The following is an 18,631-nucleotide window of genomic DNA, read 5'->3' on the forward strand; positions in this document are numbered from 1 at the left end:
TGCATGACAGCATTTCTAAAAGAGACAATAATGTATCTTCATTGGTAACCTGTTGAAAACGTCTTGCCTCAGCTCATTATTTTATGATAATCTTTATTTAAACATCTTCTGTATAGCAATGTGGAAAATAATGAAAAGACATTAATAAATATTTTAAATATTAGAATGACATAATAAAATTGAATGAAAGCTTAGTAATAAAGGACTTACCACATGAGGAAAAAGGTGACCTGGAATACATACATATAATGAGATGATAATAAGTCATTATATTTGCTTTTAAAAATTAACTTTAAAGAAAGGAATCATGAACCACTTACATACTCTGTGAGTTTGATTAAAAAAATTAAATTTTGAATTTCACTGACAGATGCATGAAGTTGTGGAGCAGAAAAGTGGCAGTATATGTTTTCAAAACATATCTCACTAATCCAATTCCCTGCTCAAAGCATCATCAGGTAAATATATCCCAGTTTTTCCCACTTTGTCCATGTCTTAAAAATTGAAAGAAAAAAATGCCTACATTATTTGGAAATCAGCTTCAACATTAAATATTGAATTTTTCCCCCAATAGCCTGTCTTAACCACTCTCAATTTGACTTACACCTGTTCTCCTTTCATGCACCAAGGTGAAAAGCCTTTATATGCCCAATGACATCCCCATAGGTGCTGTGAGGCTGCTCTTAGATACTTCCAAAGTTATCTCCTCTCCACATTGAGCAAACCTGTCTCCTTCAGCCCCTGCTGGTCAAGTTTATCAAGATGAAAAGTTCCCTCGTTTTACCAATCTTTTAATACCTCAACGATTTTAGTTTGGCTATATAATAATTACTATAATGGATCAAATATTTGTATAATAGAATTCTATGTGACTCATAGAAATATTAGTAAAGCATTTCAGATATACTGTGATTATTAGCAACAATTTCTAGCAGGGAACCTAATTTCTAGGAAAACTTTCCTAAAAGATAATATGACAGCTGGCACAATTCTTAAAGTATTTTTTTTGGTGCATTTGTTAATGTAATGTATGTAATTGATTTCCACTGAATTTACTAACATGAATAACCTAACAACTTTAAAGTAGTTCTAACATTTCCATATAACATAAGCAGCATTTATTATGTGAGTATACACACTCACACACGTGTATATGTGAGCACATATGGCATCATATGGGACCCTTTCAACTCAGCATATTCTGTGACTCTGTGATTTGATATAGAGACATGACTAGTTACTTTGAATTGGTGTATGGAATCACTCTCATTCACAATCTGCACACAAGTATAAAAAGTAGAGTATTTTCAAACTTTCATAGAATTTGTAATTCAGAGTGCAAACATTTTTTTGCTTGCATAAGGAGTATTTCCGAAGATTTCTTGTTTACAAAAAATAAGGTGCCCCAAATTGGATTTAGTCAAATATAGCAGCAGCTTGTCAGTAATTTGTGGCCAAAGCACAATTTTCATGAAATGTAAGTTCTTCTTTAATGTAATTTTCATGAAACCGTCCTTCAGGATGTGTGCAGCCTTCAGGTCAGTAAGACACAGATTCAGAAGACCTTATTCTCTAAGGAAAAAATGTCTATTTGTATTCTTTTTTGAAATCATACACGCAAGGAGTCATCAAACCTACTGTTTCCTTCAGTACATCATTAATTTATGTAGGCTTGGAAAATGCACTTTGGTCCTAATTTAAATTTATGGTGTTCAACAAATTGTTTATTCTGATTGGTTCTTTAACAGAAAAGTTTAGGGTCGAAATGAAGTTGTCTGATTATTACTTTATTAAAGTAATGAAATATATTGAAATACTCTCAGGGTATTTCAGATGCTGAAATTAAAGTTCCAGTTATCTACCATAGGTAAAACTTTCAAGAAAAATGTTGAATAGGCAGTTTCTGAAAGACATCTGTTATGAAGGTATTTGCTTATTTATTTTTGTCTCAAACTTTAAGTCATTGCTGTTTCTTTTGTAGGTGGAAGTAATGACAACACTGAAACAGCTTTGAGAGACTATTCTCTGATTCAGTGAACTGAAAATTACACAACCTCTCTTGAGGTTCTGTTTAAATTTTTGAAGTGGTTATACAAAATCTTCAAAGATGTTTGCATTCAAATAAGACAGAGCAGAAAATAAACTGGGGACAAATCTAGCTTACCTTATCCATTTAGGTTTTCCTATGGATGTTAATGACGCTATTTAACATGAAAAATATATGAAAATAAATTTTATTATATTACATTTGTAGCAGCAACACATAAGATGCTTTCAATCCATGAAAGAAATAATTTTTAATAGTGTTGTTATAAAATCTGTTATTGTGTAGTACTTTCTTTAATAGTCTTTATGAGAATGATTTTTAGGTTTCATAGTCTTTTTCTGTGTTGGGAGAGTGACCCAGAATATAAGTTTCTAAAGAGGTTTTCAGAGAGTAAAGTGTGGGAGGGAATGTTTCCAAATGTTTATGACTATTTCCTCAGCAGTTTTCCAATGCTTTTTTGGTGCTTTTTATATATTGGCTAATGTCCGAGTGGATGTGAAAATACACATGTTAAGAATGAAAGATAAATCCCCTATTTCATGCCGACTGTTCATCCTTGAAAAGAGAGGGGGAAAAGAGGACCAGAAGCAGGCTGAACGCTCTTTCCACCTGAACTACAAGAATTGGGTATGAGTTGGCTTCACCATAGACATTGCTTTTCTGGGTTTCTAAAGAGATAATGTGACATGGATTTTCTTAAAATGCCATTTCAGTGGATGAAATATTAACTCCCAAGATTTTCAGGAGTTCTGAGAAATAAGGTATGTTTCCTCACAAGAAGCTTCCCAATAACATCTATCTTGTCTGTCAGTTCTAGGAATATCACTTACAAGGATTTAGTCAAGAATTCATAAAAAGGGACATAGATTACTTCTCCATGTTATGTTATGCTATGTTATGTTACTCTAAATATATTCTTAGTCCCAAAGCCTTGATATTATTTTAACATAAAACCAGTAAGACAAGTCAAACTCCCTAACACAAAGAAGCTTATGTGATTTTGTATGTAGAGGAATAAAGATTTAAAACTGTGATTATTTTCTACAAATACACTATGATGAAACAGACCATGTTAATTTCATCTGAAAATATGAATACCAATGCCTCTGGCTTTGAAAAAAGTATTAAATATTTTAATTATATACCACGAATTTTTTACTAAATAGAGTGTTGAATATAACACTCAGTAAATTGAAGAATTTTTGATTAGTATATACAGTTCATCCAGGATTTTTTTTTCTTATATGAATAAATGGCTGGTAACAGAATATATTTTAATCTTTATATATATTTTTATGGTGTTTTAACATCCTATATATTAAAAACTAAAGACATATATTAAAAAGTACCATTTTTTTTCAGAAACAATAAATCAATAAAACACGATCTCTGAAATAACTGCAACAGGTAGAGATTATTATTATTTAAAATAAAAATGTGTAATCAAATCACCACTGTGTCCTTCAGAGGTCCTGTTTATAGTTTCACTAACGATAAGTCTAAGGACTTTTGAATTACTTCCAGCTTCTTTGGATTTGGACACTGCCTGTGGATGCATACTGATAAATTGCAATAAATATGAGGAAAAGAGTGATAAGAAAGAGATTGTTTTTTGCAGAGTTACACAATTCTACTCAAATGAACAAATACAATTTTCAGTCTTGCGCTCATGTCACACCATGAATTCCAGGAAATCTTAACAGGCTTTTATTATAGCTCATGTATAAAGATTTTGAGGAAAATGATAACCTAATGAGTGGATAGACTTGTTTATGAAGTAGGTAAATGCTGAAAATACTAGTCTGTTTTCTGTCTGAAATTCCCCCTTAGGCATGTAATTTGTTTGGTAATGGGCTAAGAATGCTTCTTACCTGTTTATGCGGTTATAACTATATTCCTTGCCAAGTAAACTCTAAGACAAAACTCCAGAAGGTTTTTCAATTTATGGTATAATTACTATACAGAAATAAAACTGCAATTCTCAAGACATTAATGAATATTATGTTCATTTTTAGTTTTATAACTTCTCATCCCTCACTACTTAGTGAGGGCTACTTAGCCACTATAAATCTATTCAGATTAGCAGTTACTATTGGGGCTATTTTATGAAAAAGCTGGTCAGAAGTTTTATGTGTCTTCTTTCATGTGCCTTAGTGAAAATTTTATCCCCCCACAAGAAGACCTCATTATTATTAAATTACGTTGCATATTTTAGGTGAAATATTTTAACATAATGGAAAGATGGCTTTGAAGTTGACATAATCATATCTGTAGTGAGAATATGAATAGTAAATACAGAGGTTAGTTACTGAATTGGTCCTTCAGGATTTAGAGTTTGTAATATTAAACCTATGGTCAGCTGATTTATTTATTTGAAATATTAAAGCAATGTCATGGTGAAATATATTGGTGGAAATCAAGATTGTTCTTTGATTTTTGAATTTTAATTTACATCAGTAAGTTTGAAAATAATAAGTAGGCATGACCATGACAATTTTTATTTTTTTTTCTGTGCAATGGAATATAGACAAATGCAATTAATTAAACTGTCTTAAATGTAAGGGAAACTATGTACCAGAATACTCCTATGAATAATTGCTCTGTTGAGAGATCGATGTTAGATCGATGACCACGCATGATGGCTGAGCCATTGCTACATCTAATTTATTCACACATGCCTGCCTGGACAGTAACCTTATCTTACCCTGCAGACCCTGTTTGTTCAGTGGTTGTGTTTTGCCAGTTGTTTAGAATATAAGCCATCTGGGACAGTTTTAATTATTTTTATTGTATTCAGTACAGTGGGATTCTAATCCTTAACAGAAAATATTAAGCACTGAGCAAAGAATATATTTTTTGCTGAGTTTTGCCCTTATCCCATTTTATTTTTGTTCTTGTTGTTGTGTTCTGTTACTTAAAGTTTTTTGAGGTTGGGCTGGTATTTATCTAATTACTTTCTTCACTGAATGATGGGGGAATTTTTTTAAGTCTCTCCTGACCATATATATATATATATATATATATATGCACACACATATATATATATGCACATATATATATGTGTGTGTGTGTGTGTGCCTACTGGATGATTTTGTCTGACCTTTAAATTAAGACAGGCCCTTGCATCTTACTCAGTTACATTGTATTAAGACTAATAAATGGTGCACAAACATGGAAAATCTTCAACTGACAGAAAATTCAACACTTCTTAGTGAAATTTTGTAGCGAAAGAATACTGTGAATTTTAAAGAATTCTCCTAGGTTTCCTATTTGAATGTTTCTGGCTTTTATATTGGTTGTATTGATCACCTTGTTTCAAAGCACCTTAACAATTATTTCTCCTGCATGGAAATATTTATGCGCTATAATAAAATTAATTCTTATCTCTCTCTTTAATAAACCAAAATAAAGATATGGAGATATTTTGATCTTATGCTCTGTTTTTTTTTTAGGTTGTTTTCATTTTGGGAAGATGTTTTTCTTCATCATGCATGCTTCTCCCATATATTTTGTTTCATTGCATTGTTAAGCAATTCAAAGGTTTGAATTTAATTAATTTACATTTATTTTCAGTTGAATTTCTTTCTACATTTTTCAAAGATATGCATGGGCTTTTTTTTTCCTGTAATTTTATCTACATTTGCACCCTTAATGAGGATTAAGCATTCAGAAATTACTTTTGTAAAGCTATACATCCTACCTAAATTATCAGTTGATGTAATATCTGCCTGATTTGTTTGTGTCTCAAAATCATTTCAGTAATATTTTAAAACCCCTGAAGTGGACTAAGTAAGAAAAGAATACAAAGTAAGAGGAAAAAAAATCTTTGAAGTGAGGGGTCTTGATGAAACAAGAGTCATGAGGCCCACTTAGAATAAAAGGCTATTTTATTTTCCTGTAGCAAAAATATTAGTCATAAAATAGGTTCAGTTTATGCTTCCTATATACTGACAGGGTTATGAAACAACAATTTAATCTAAATGAGAGCACAGGCCTAAGGAAAATATGTTTGAACTTCACAGATAAAAATGACAGTAAATGGAAATTTTCCATTCTGATTCCAGTTTCTGGTTAAAATCCTGTTTGAAAGCAGATAACTCTCTTCATAATTACAAAAAAATTCAGGAACTAAAATGAATTTTTGCAGATACTCTTATAACAACAACCATAATATTCTCTTGGTACTGTATTTCACATGGGAACTTTTTCAAGATCATGCATGAGTTAAATAGTTAATTTTAGTTGGATAAATATTAAGCAGCAAGGTGAGATAAGGAATGCGATTAACATAGGACAATCATATAAGCCAGCAGAGCCTCAAACTTTCAATCCTTCCTGAATGTTACCTCATGATTACTAAATAGCTTGCTTAGTTGTGATTTTTCTCTCCTAAAAGTTCCAGTCTGGAAAAAAGGTATGTCAAACCTGCAATAAGATGAGTTTAGCAGTTTGAAATACTGAACAGCAGTGCAGAGCCGTGTGCTTCATACAAATTAATCCATCCCTTAGCAATAATCTAGCAGCCAATCAGAATTCTCCCTTAATCCAAATAGTTTTCTAATGCACTTTAAATCATTGAAGTTCAGGTACCTTACACTGTTTAAATGTAAAGTAACAAGGAAATTTAATCTTAAGATTATTAAGTATTTATAGCAGTGGCTAAGGGGTATCACCTAGCAACAAGCCCCACAGAATAAATCTAATAAACTGCAGCTCATCCTTTCTGTCATCAATGATCAAATAATCAAGACAGGAAAAGCACAAGTAGTGATGACATTGAGAGAATCTAATGATAAAGTACAGGAGCATTTTAGGAAACAAAGAGTGTGTTCAGATAAAGGAATATAGTCTGCACAAAAATTAGAATAAAGCAAAGCTGGACTTCAGCCACAGTAAGCCAAATGGAAAGAAAAGATTAAAGCGAGAGGGAGGGGGAAGGAAAACTGGAGGAAGAAGATAAACGATTAAACATGGCAGACATAGGGATTTGTGAGAAGTAAATAAAATAAGATCCTGTCAACGCATCTTTCCTTGGCTGACTTCTAAAAAGGAGGGCAGAGAGATTAAAATTTTATCAGATAGTTTAGAAGATTATGGTAGTTGTACCTTAAAACATAAAAGCTACTTTGCAGGGCCTCATGCAATTCAGCAGGATGCAGTTGGGTCAGAATTGATATCAGCAAGGCACCGAGAATAAGTTTGAAGTTATCACACTGTAGAAAGGAGAAAAGTTCAGCCCAAGATTAACAATAAGTGAAAAAATAAAAACCTTGCACCAGGATTTTCAGCAGATAGAAAAATGCATTAGAAATGTATGTAATTACAGTTAAGCACTTGTCATCATTTTGGAAAGGTGGTATTTACTCAGGCTTTACAGAGACATCTCTTTTTTTTCCGTCTGAGTATGTGGTGCTGAATTCCATATGCAGGTTCACTGAAAACAGAGGACCTTTCTGTCTGAGGGTATTTCATACTTCCCACTAAAAGATATCTACAGGACCTCAATTGATCAAATAATAGTAAAAGCATATATTCATAATTATAAGAAACTGTATATGCTACATAGCCCTTCAAAGCACTGAATTTCCTCTTTGTTATATTCAACATAAACCAGTCAAGTGAATGACAGCAACTTGGTCTAATTATAATTTGAACCCTTGGTCTCTGATAAAATGCATCTGAAACTCCTATATGGTTATCTTGTCTAAAAATACTTTCTGCAACAGGTAGTGTTCCTGGTTAGTGTCAATGCCATTGTCTGATCTGGACAGAGGTCTCTGGAGAATCTTGTGGAGAGCTCTTCTTTTCTTGTAGTCAAGATCACATAAAAGTCCCAAATATAAAATGAAAGGAGGTGCCATCTAATTTTTCTTCCTTACAATCTTATAGTGTAATTATTCAAGGCACAGTCAGTTTATTTCAACTAATTTAACAGTCAGAAACAGATATTAACTCAGTGTAAAGATATATAAGATTTTAATAAGACTATATATATCATACATTATACTTGGAATAGTTGATTCATGTTAGAAGTAAAATAACAGCCATTCATTGTGAGCTACTATTAAGCAAAGAGTTACTCTTAATTAGTCCTTTGGAATAACAGGATTTCTAACTGACTGTATTGCATAGGATAAAAGAGCATTAAAATATTATTTAACTCTAAGGACTTGAGTCAGTTGGTCATATATAAATGTCTAATAACGTTTGACAACATGAAAACTTTCTGATCCCCTGATTCAACCTTAGAAGTACATAAGTTTCCTACAGGCATTGTAATATATGTCACCCCATGCAGACACTTGTTTACCCTAGAGTATCTTAAAAATGTGTGGCTAAATGAGTAAAACCTCAGTGTCAGCAGTTTCAAAATTAATATTTAATCCACAAAAAGACCCAAGAATTTTTTAGAAGCTAACAGAAGAGGAACATGGTGTTACTTAGAGCCAGAAGTTATCTTTAATCATTGAAAATACTCATACTGCTCTGCACAGTAGCAAACTTGCTCTTTGCAGGAGGGTACTTCAATGGAAGAATTAGGTAACCAGAGGGATTCTACATATCTGCAGTGATAGCTGAGTAATCTGAATCTGAAGTAATGACTCAGTGTCCCTCAACAGCTTTTTAGTTGCTGCACAGACACATTAGCAACTTCCCTCTTTCATTTTAAAAAGCTGCTTTTTACAGCACTTTTCCTGTGCAGACCCAGAACTGCTTTAGCCTGTTTAGCTTGTTATCACTTTTTCATAAAAATGTGAAGAATTTTTTAATTTTTTTGGCAAAAGAAGAAAAAGCCAGCGTATACCAAAAGAATCTGGACCCACCAGAAGTGCTTCTGAAGTTACACATGATTGGAGGGTCATATCTTTACAGAGATAGCTTTATGAGGTACAGATAGTCCAAAAGTAAGAACATAATTTCCCTTCCTATCTGGAATGCAGTAAACCCCACTGTTCTGATTTCTGTGAGATTTTTGGGCGGGCTCTGGAATGGACAAGCAGAGATTGTATGTATTCATAACCTCTGAAGCTGGCACAGATGCAAGAAGCTGGGCTTGTTTCACAGACTGGATTCTAGGTACAAATAAAAGGAATAGCAAATTAGTTCTCAGAATAAATGTGCTAGTACTGATTGTGCAAGATGAGACAAGGCAGAAAGTAATTAAGCTTACAAAACCGTATGGCTAGGAGGGCACATTGCCATCTATTACTTGTTGAACAGAAATCTGTCAGGACAAAATGAGATTTTGTCCCAATGTTCAATGACAGTAACCTTGTAAGTGGTGCATAAATGCTGTATGAATAGGGTGTGTCAGATCAGACATAACTTCAGTTTCTGAAATCTGATTTTGAACCAATCTTGACTAATTCAGCTGACAATTTTGAGGTATTATAGAAGGCAGTAAGACATACTTTTCTGCCTCTTCCCTCCTCCTTTCTCTGCTTTTATCAGAGTGAAAAGCTTTAGTGAATACAAGACAATCAGATAGGTAGAAGCCTGGAAAATTCTATATAAAATACAAATCTAATTGCAGATACTAACTTGAAACAAACCTGTTGCTTCTTTTTTGTGACTGTTTGAACATCTAACAGTCATTTGTAGGACCTAAAGATAACAGAGCAGAGGTCCTGTATCTCTGGATGTTGGGGATTTAGGGTTTCCTGAGAAAACAAACAAAAAAAACACCATGAGATTCATGGTGTTCAAACCTTAGAAGCTGATATGGAGTAAAAAGCAAACACTATAAATTATGTGCAATTTGCATCAATGTCCAATTTTAATCAACCAAGAAGAGCCTGTGCTGCTTATTTTAGGACAATATCCAGTAAGCTGTGTTAAAAATGTCTTTGACTTAAGTTTGATTCGTAAAACATTTCAATACCATACTTGATAAAACCAACCCAGGATAAGAAAAGCTCATTAATACCTTTTTAATTCACAGTTTATTTGTTGATTTTTTAAATTATTTTTTTAAACTAGTTTTTGCTCTAGGAAAAAAGTGCCTGGAAATCCCTCCAAGAAAATAACTAATTAAGATTCAAGGTCACAAATTATTTTTACTCTGGATATTTTTCTTTGCTTTTGAATATCCCCTCTGGTTTCCTCTGATATTCCCATCTGGCTGAACAGCAGATTGCAGAGTGACATAATAGTAAGTGACACAGGGTCATGACGAGACCTGTCATGAGTGGTGCCCTGCAAGGTTCAATACTGGGCCCAGTATTGTATAACTTATTCATCAATGTCAGTGAAGGTCCAGATGCCTCTTCAGCAAGTTCACTAATGATATAAAGCTGGGAGGAGTGGCCAATAACCCAGAGTGCCGTGCAGAAGCTTCAGAAGGACTTCCATGGATTGAAGAGTTGGGCGGAGAACTGTCTAAAATGCAAGGTTGTGTCCAGTTCCAGCAGAGGGCAACAAACACAATTTAGCGTCTGGAGCATCTCTCACAAGAAAAGACCGAGGGAGCTGGGCCTGTTCAGTTTCAAGAAGAGATGACAGAGAGAGGACCTCATCACTGTGCATCTATGTCTGAAAAGAGGGTTTCAAGAGGATGGAGCCAGACTCTGCTCCTGCCAACAGGATGACAGGCAATGGGCAGAAACTGATGGACTGATGGTTCCACCAAAATATGCAGAATTTCTTTACTGTGTGAATGACCGAGCAATAGAACAGGTTGCCCTGACGTAGTGGAATTTCTGTCTCTCTAGATATTCAAGAGCTATCTGGACACAATCCTGTGTGATATGCTCTAAAATTACCCTGCCTGAGCAAAAAAGTTGGTCCAGATGACCACTCTGGTTCTTTCCAACTTGATCCATTCTTTGATTTGCTCTCACTGTTCATCTCTTATTACATGTAAAGGGACATTTTACAGTATGATTGCATTTCATTTTAGAATTTGTTTCACTGCATTCCCTGTATCATAAATTATTAAAAATGTTATATTTTATTAAGGTTCTCAAATAGAAAGGAATCCCAGAAACATTAATGATGATGATATTTAGAAAACAAAATGAAAGCAAATCCCGCTTCAACACTGACATTGGTTCTTAATACCACCTTTTCATTTATTACCCAAAGATTAATATCAAAAGTCCCCTGCATTTATTATAGCTCTTTCTTAATGTCATAGTGCTTCAAACTGGCTAATCAGCATCTAGATTAAGCACTTATCCAAACGGATCTTCTTGCAGAAATCAGATGCTTAAAAGTGTGATAAAATCAATAGGGGCCCTGTAAAAAGTACATAACCCTCCCCCAAAGACAGAACATTGCTTAAATTTTTTATTCCTCTTCAGAACCTGAATCCAGTATGGTTTGTGAAAAGACTGAACCTGCATATCCCAAAGGAATACACTAAGCTATGAATCTGAGTCATCATTGTTCTGAATTTATTTAATCTCAGGGTTTACATTTGGACATATGGAATAACTGGACATACTTTTGAAACTCTCAGACACAGAGAATGAAATGACATTTTTTAAACTCTACAGAAATCTTCTGAAGCCAAAATACTTGGAAGGAACAGGAATCAAAATATGTTTAAAGAAGATCTTATATTTTCAGAAGCTCTAAATTGAGATATTCTCAGAGTATTTTCATCAGATTGGATCCTGTTAAAAGAAGACAGGAAGAAAAATGCCTTTTTTATGACTTTGGATGATCTTTAGGGCAAATTAGATTCTAAACACCAGAAAGTATATATGGAAGTGGAATTTTAGGGTCTTAAGAAACTTCAGGGCTACTGCTGTCTTTAAGCTTTTCTGAGGACAGCTGACACATAGAGATAGTGTATGAAAAGGAGTGACCTCATCTATAAATCATATTAAAATATGCCAGAGTAAACAGTTAGTATATGGTAACAGTGCTAGTGTACACACAGCTAAAATGATCTCCAGATTTGGGCTTAAATGAAGGATTTTTCCTCTCATCATGCTGACAGGCATTTATATTTTATTGATATTGGAAATTTTGCATGTACTTTATTCCCACAATCGCAGAATCATCAATGTTGGAAGAGACCTTCAAGGTCATCTAGCCCAACTGTTGACCCAGCACAACCATAATCACCCCTAAACCATAACCCCAAGTCAGCAATGTGATAACTTTCTTTGAATAGCTGTGTTTTCAGATCTAGTTGATTGATTGAAATGTATAAGGAGAAAAAATATGGAAGGAGAAAAATGAATTGTGAAAAAACTGCTTTCTTTCTTGAGTAAGAAATGTTTATCTATTACTCTATAAAGTAAAAGGCTAGAAATGATCTTATGCTTTTTCAGACAACAATAATGTTCTCAGGAGATGGTTGTTCTCTGGGAATATCTGAGAGTCCTTGTACAGTTATTGTATTAAAGAACTTATGTAACAGTACAAGGATAGCTGCAAGAAATATTGTTAGAGCTATTGAAATAGATGGATTTCAGTGTGGTATGAACTCTTGGAACTTTAGAAAAAACTATTTCTGTAAGCATCAAATCTGTCACAAAACAGAACAATCTGACACTGCATCCACCAACAAGTATCATTTCTTCCTCAAAAGATGGTAATAAAATCAGCAGAGAATTTAAGAAGAGTTAAACACACTTTTACAGTGATGAAGTTTACTTTGTATGAATTTGTTATCTGTAACTTTCCCCTCATATCTCAATGTATTTCAAATTATCAGTCTTGTAACAAAGATTATGTTTACCCTGGTGTTGTAATGAACACACCATGCCATAGAAAAAAGTACTACTTTCAACTGCATGTAGGTTAGTTAAAATAATAAAATATTTAGAGATATTGTCCCAGGAGCAATAAAATATTTTTATCCTGTCAAATGATGTTCTGGAGGATGAAGACCTGTTATACACTAGGCCTAAGATGTTTGGTGTAAAGAAGTGTTTTTGCCTACCAAACTGATGGTTCCTTCTCAGCCTTAACAAGCAGAGAAAGACATGCCTCACCTGCATTGTAAAGACACATTAACAAAACTCAGTCTTTGAAAGAGAAAACAACCAAAATTACAAACCCTCACATTACAAGTGGTATTAATAACAATACAAAAATATATACAAATTAATTTATGCCATTATTCTTAACTATTTTTATCATTATTCTTTCAACTTTTTTCAGCATTTCTGTTCATCAGCAGTTGACATTTGGAAAGAAAGATATTGTATTTACTGGTATTATTAAATATCCAGATAGAAATTGACTTACATAAAGTTTTCCAATATGTGAATTTTTCAGTTTTCTCTCACATGCCACTCTTTGTTTCTCTTATTTCTTCCTTTTCTTGGGCCTCTTGAGTGTGTGCTAAAAACTATAGAATGTTTTGAAAAACACTTGAGTAGTAACTGTAATATTATGAGAAATGATGTGACACACATAATGTGTGTGATACATATAATACTTATTTTTCAGCAATGGTGTAAATGATTAACTAATAATTAGTTAATTATTAAATCCTCTTGCTTGCATAATTATTCAGCTACATAATATATATTGAAATATATTTTTCTGTGTGTCAGATCAGTGGATTTGCTGTATCTAATGCTGGGACTGCTCAGTGGTATTGCTCCTATTTTATTCTAATGATCCCCAGGGTTTGTCCTTATAATGAAGAAAAATGAAAATCACAGGGACCAAAAAATATCTGCAATTATCTACAATCAGTGAAAAAAATGTTAAGCATAATAGCTAATACTTTTTCTTTTCTTTCTCTCAATATGCATCTGATGTTGATCTTCCATCAAAGGATAAAATCCTAATGAGTGCTAATAAAAACAAATACAAGCAAATGTCAAAGATTTTTTTATAGTGCAACTAAAAGAAGTATTTTTCTTGCAATAATGACAATAGTAATTTATCTTGTTTGCAGATTCAGTCCAGATTCTCTTTATTACAACAGCAGTGGCCTTTTCCTGCATTTGCTGATAATTTATTTCCAGTAAATTGCATCATAATTAATCAAAGTAAGCACAATACTGTAAGTACTGTTATCCTGTCATGTTATTTGCATGCACTGTGACTTTTTGAAGTGTGCTGTGTCAGACATAATCAGTAGATGAAGAAAATTAGTCACATGATAGCAGCATTTATGATTCCAAATTAGACTGTCAAATACCTTTTGGGTGTTGCATAGCTGTCTGTACAAAGTTAATGAAAAAAAGTCCATTGAGGGCTATCACATGAGAAAATTTCCTACATTGAATTCTCACAGGGAATTTGCCTAAACCTCTGAACTACCCTTCTCTATATTAGCTAGTATCCTGAATGATTAAGGTCAAGTTTCGACAATTCTCTTTAGCTCACTACTACTATAAAATCTAACTTCATTAGCATTATCACAGCATAGACCAATGAGAGTAAATTATTTCATGTATATTTTGGAAGGATTTTGTGGAAGCAGCTTATCTTATAGATCCTTTCAATGCCATCAACAACAAACAATCTAGCAAACCAGCATGCAAGCAAGCATACATGTAAACCAAAGATTCAGCAAACCTATATATTAGATCTTAAGTCTGGCAAGACAGGATGTGGTACATTAAAGAACAATGAATAATGGGCTAGAATTTCAAAATCCTCACAGCTAAAATAAATATTAATGCACATAAGTAAGAAATAATAGTATATGTGGTTGTACACATCATTTTCATATCAGGTGCCTTTTGAAGTGCAAGGGATTTCTCAGGAACAACCTTCCATAGACTCAGGTCCTTTCACTACAGAATGATTTTGGATATAGGAAGGCACAGAAATTACTGAAGTCGTATGTGCTGCCTCAAAGTCATGGGCAGCCCTCCTGCAGCAGGTTCTCATAGTAAAGGGTAGAGGGCTACCAATGTCATCTATTGCATCTGTATTTCTCAGAGTGTTTTGGTTGAGAAACAACACATTTTAGATCTGAGTGTCATGGCAGAGATACTGTCTAATGTGTCATCTTTGGTTGTTTAATAATGTCTGCTCAGCTAACATATTCAACTTCAGATTCTAGCTCCTGCTTGACGGTGTTTTTACTCCTGACATATATCCTGCCAGGTATCTATCAAACTCTTTGTGGTAAATTCACAGCAGTTTGTGTCCTTTTGAAAATAAAACTTGAGAACCAATCCAACCTGCCCATTAAATATCAACTTACTTTAGAAAAATACATTATTATGACTTTGTAATGGCTTTCATTTGTACCAGAACAAGAAATCAAGTGAGCATACAGGGATTGAACACTCACTGGCCAACCTGTGTCTACAATTTAAAGTACAATTCACACAGGTCAAAAGTATGGGTTTGCATGGCTTCTGAAATATAGAGAAAGAAGTACTCTAAATAAAACCAAATAAAAATTTTCTAAACACATAAAAGAAAAATCAGCCATTTACCTTTCTTAAAGCTTTGTTGTCTTTTCTATTGGTTTTGATCACAGCTTTTGAACACCTACATTCAAACACTTCTCAAAAGTATTTCCTGAGATTACAAGAAAGAAACAGAACTTTACTTCTAAATGTATTTATGAGAATTACACATACACACTAGCAGATACATATCAAAAGCTCTAAGGATCAAGAAACCATTGAGCTGCCTTGCCTAGATGATGTCTGGTAGCTGTGTACTACTGTTTTCTTCACAAGTGCATGTTTGAGGAAGCAAAAAGAAAATTAAGGAGAAAAAAATTAGAACTGGAGTGGAGAGTGGAGGAGCTTTCAGTATTTGTTACAAGACTGATTCTTCACAAATATCTATTATGTACTATATTAATATGGTGATTCAAATCCCTTTCAGAAAGTTGTCTGATTTGTTCTAATGGACCAAATCCCACTATTATTAACAATATACATTAATTAACAGGAATTAATAAGTAAAACATGCAAACAGCATTTTGCTGAATAACTGTGATATTTCCATCTGTATAAAAAGGTCATGACAATATGAGACATGACAAAATTAGACCTTCATAATTCCAAGACAAAATCTGGCTGTCAATTAGCATGTTTACCAATGCCATCTTGTATGAATTATATGAAATGTATATATTTATATATGATCACAATCAAATTTTTCTCATTTGAGAGAGATTCCAAATTTCTTGAGAATAATTTCAGATCTGTCAAAATCTAGTGTAACCTAAACTTCTAGTTTTATGGCTGGGTAGAGAGAAACATAACTTAAAAAAGTGGAAACCCTTTGTAATATGTAATAATGTAATGGTGTTGTAATCATGGCTCAAAGAAGTAGTAGGGGGCCCATGGCAAAAGATATAGATCATGATATCTCATGCCTAAGTTGTGAAGAAAAGCAGCCTGGGTGGTCTGTGCAGATCTGCCAAAAACCCATGCAATAAAACTCAGGGAAATGCAACAAGCTCTCTAAATGCCAGAGTATGAATGATGCCCTAATTCCTCTGTTGGATTAGTTGTTATAGTCATCACAGGGAAGTTCTGCTGCAGCCCCCTACCCTAGCTTACTTTCTGAAGTGCCTGATTTTTATCTTTTCATCCCATTCACACATTTTCTCTCACACAATGATTACTTGGGCTTTCAGGGTAAAGTGAATTTTATCCTATAAGAAATAATGTATTGTATTTTACTGATGAAAAGACTCCATTCTGTTCACAGTTGATTCTTCTCTCATTTTCTCTCTCTATTGTGTGCGTATATATTTAAATTACTCTTTAATTGATGTAGTTCTGGTGTCTTTCATTGAAAAAAATGCCTAAAGTTGAGTGAAAGAATGGATCCTGAGTACCTGTGGATGTAAAATGAGGCTCAGGCTGTGCCTATTAAAGCAACCTATTTCCATACATGAAGAAACTATTACCCTCTTTGTGAAATTAACAATGTGTATCTGATCTATAGGATTGTCATTAATTCTATTTCAACAGGAAAAAAGGCCAAAAATTTGAACTATGAAATACTTCCCTAGCACTTGCAGTTTTGGAACTATCCAGACAATTTACTGGTATGTCAAATATATTTTAAATGCTGGCTTATCTGAAGCCAGTATCTTCTGGATTTTGCATTCCTTATCAAAATAATTTTGTACTTTGAAGACATATTTTTATTGTATGTGATCTTAACATTAATTCCAAGGAGAAGGTACCCTACAATAATAGTAATAAAAAAGCAATTTATTCTAGATGTAAATTTTAAGGAAAGGTAGATTGAAAATCAGGGACATTTTATGGTATTTGTGAAAGCTACTGATTACAACCAACTTAATAGTCGAATAAGGTTAATTTTCTACCTATCATGTTCTGAATCTATTCAATTACTAGTTGCTCTCTTTTCTCAGTTCAAATTTATAAGCTGTATCATTATGATGGGTTCTGGAATCATAAATTCAAGATAAATCTTTTTAGTACATTACATGGAATATCTACTTCTTATAGTATGGGAGAAATGCTTTTTTTTTTTACTATTGCATAATCCATTATTGCCAAGGGATCATTCTGAGACACTTGCATTAATATATAGCTAAGACATTTCCTGGTGTGTGTAAGCAAAGCCTTTTCCTTACATTTTCCTAATGAATTCTCTGTAGAACATTACCATACATAAGGTAAATTTCTTCTTTCTTTATGTTAGTATTATATTTTGCTTAGACATTTTTCAAATAAAATGAGACAAACCCCCAAAAAACCCCAAACCTGCACAAAGACCTGTAGTTATTACTGTGTTGCCAGATTTCATTATGAATGCTATAGATTACAGAAATCTGAACTAGCATTATTTGGTATTTTCATGACAGACTTAGTTGATGACATTGAGCATAAAAATACAAAGGTGAGTGAGATGAAACATGAGATTTTTAAAACACTTGAGAGGACAGAATGATCTTCATTAATCAGAGAAACAGTCTGAAATAAAGACTGTAAAATGCAATAAGGACAAAGCAACCAGCTCCATTTTGCTTGCAAATGTCACACATACAAATACAAAATAAGGAATATTTTCATATAAGGAATATTTCACTAATATTCAAACAGAAATTTTATTTTTAAAATGATCACAAATTGGTGATGCTCTTGTAGAAAGAAAATATATAATTCTGGGATACTTTTAACACCAGTGTCGTATAAGATACGGAGATTTATCGGTGAGTCCTACCATGTAGTACTATGATAACAGCGAGAATAGGGTGTTTAGTTTTGACCAGCACACTACACAAAACATTAAGACAAACTACACAGAAGACAAAACACAGTAATAGCAATGATTAAAATTTTGTAGAAGTGACCTAGACATAAAAATTGTAAGAACAAGGTGTTTTTAGTATAGAAAAAAGAAGACTGAGAAGGAGAATTCCCAATTCATCTGTCATCAAGATAAAGCAACACCAGAATAACGTGACACCATTAAGTTCAATTTATGCCTAAGCTACAACTCCATTACAGAACACTGTTTTTTTGTTAATGGTTTCCTATAATTCTTTGTTTGCAGTTATGGATTTTTGTAATGGTTAGTTTATATTATGCCTGCACATAAACTCATAACATTTATTTCCTGTTTGAGCACAGATTTAATGTCCACAATAAAGGCCAAAACAAACAAAAAAATTCCATGCATACTACGAAGTACCTAATTACTGTAACATTTTGT

Source organism: Cyanistes caeruleus, chromosome 5 (assembly GCF_971803275.1).
Source record: "Cyanistes caeruleus chromosome 5, bCyaCae1.hap1.1, whole genome shotgun sequence".
NCBI classification, from domain to species: Eukaryota; Metazoa; Chordata; class Aves; order Passeriformes; family Paridae; genus Cyanistes; species Cyanistes caeruleus.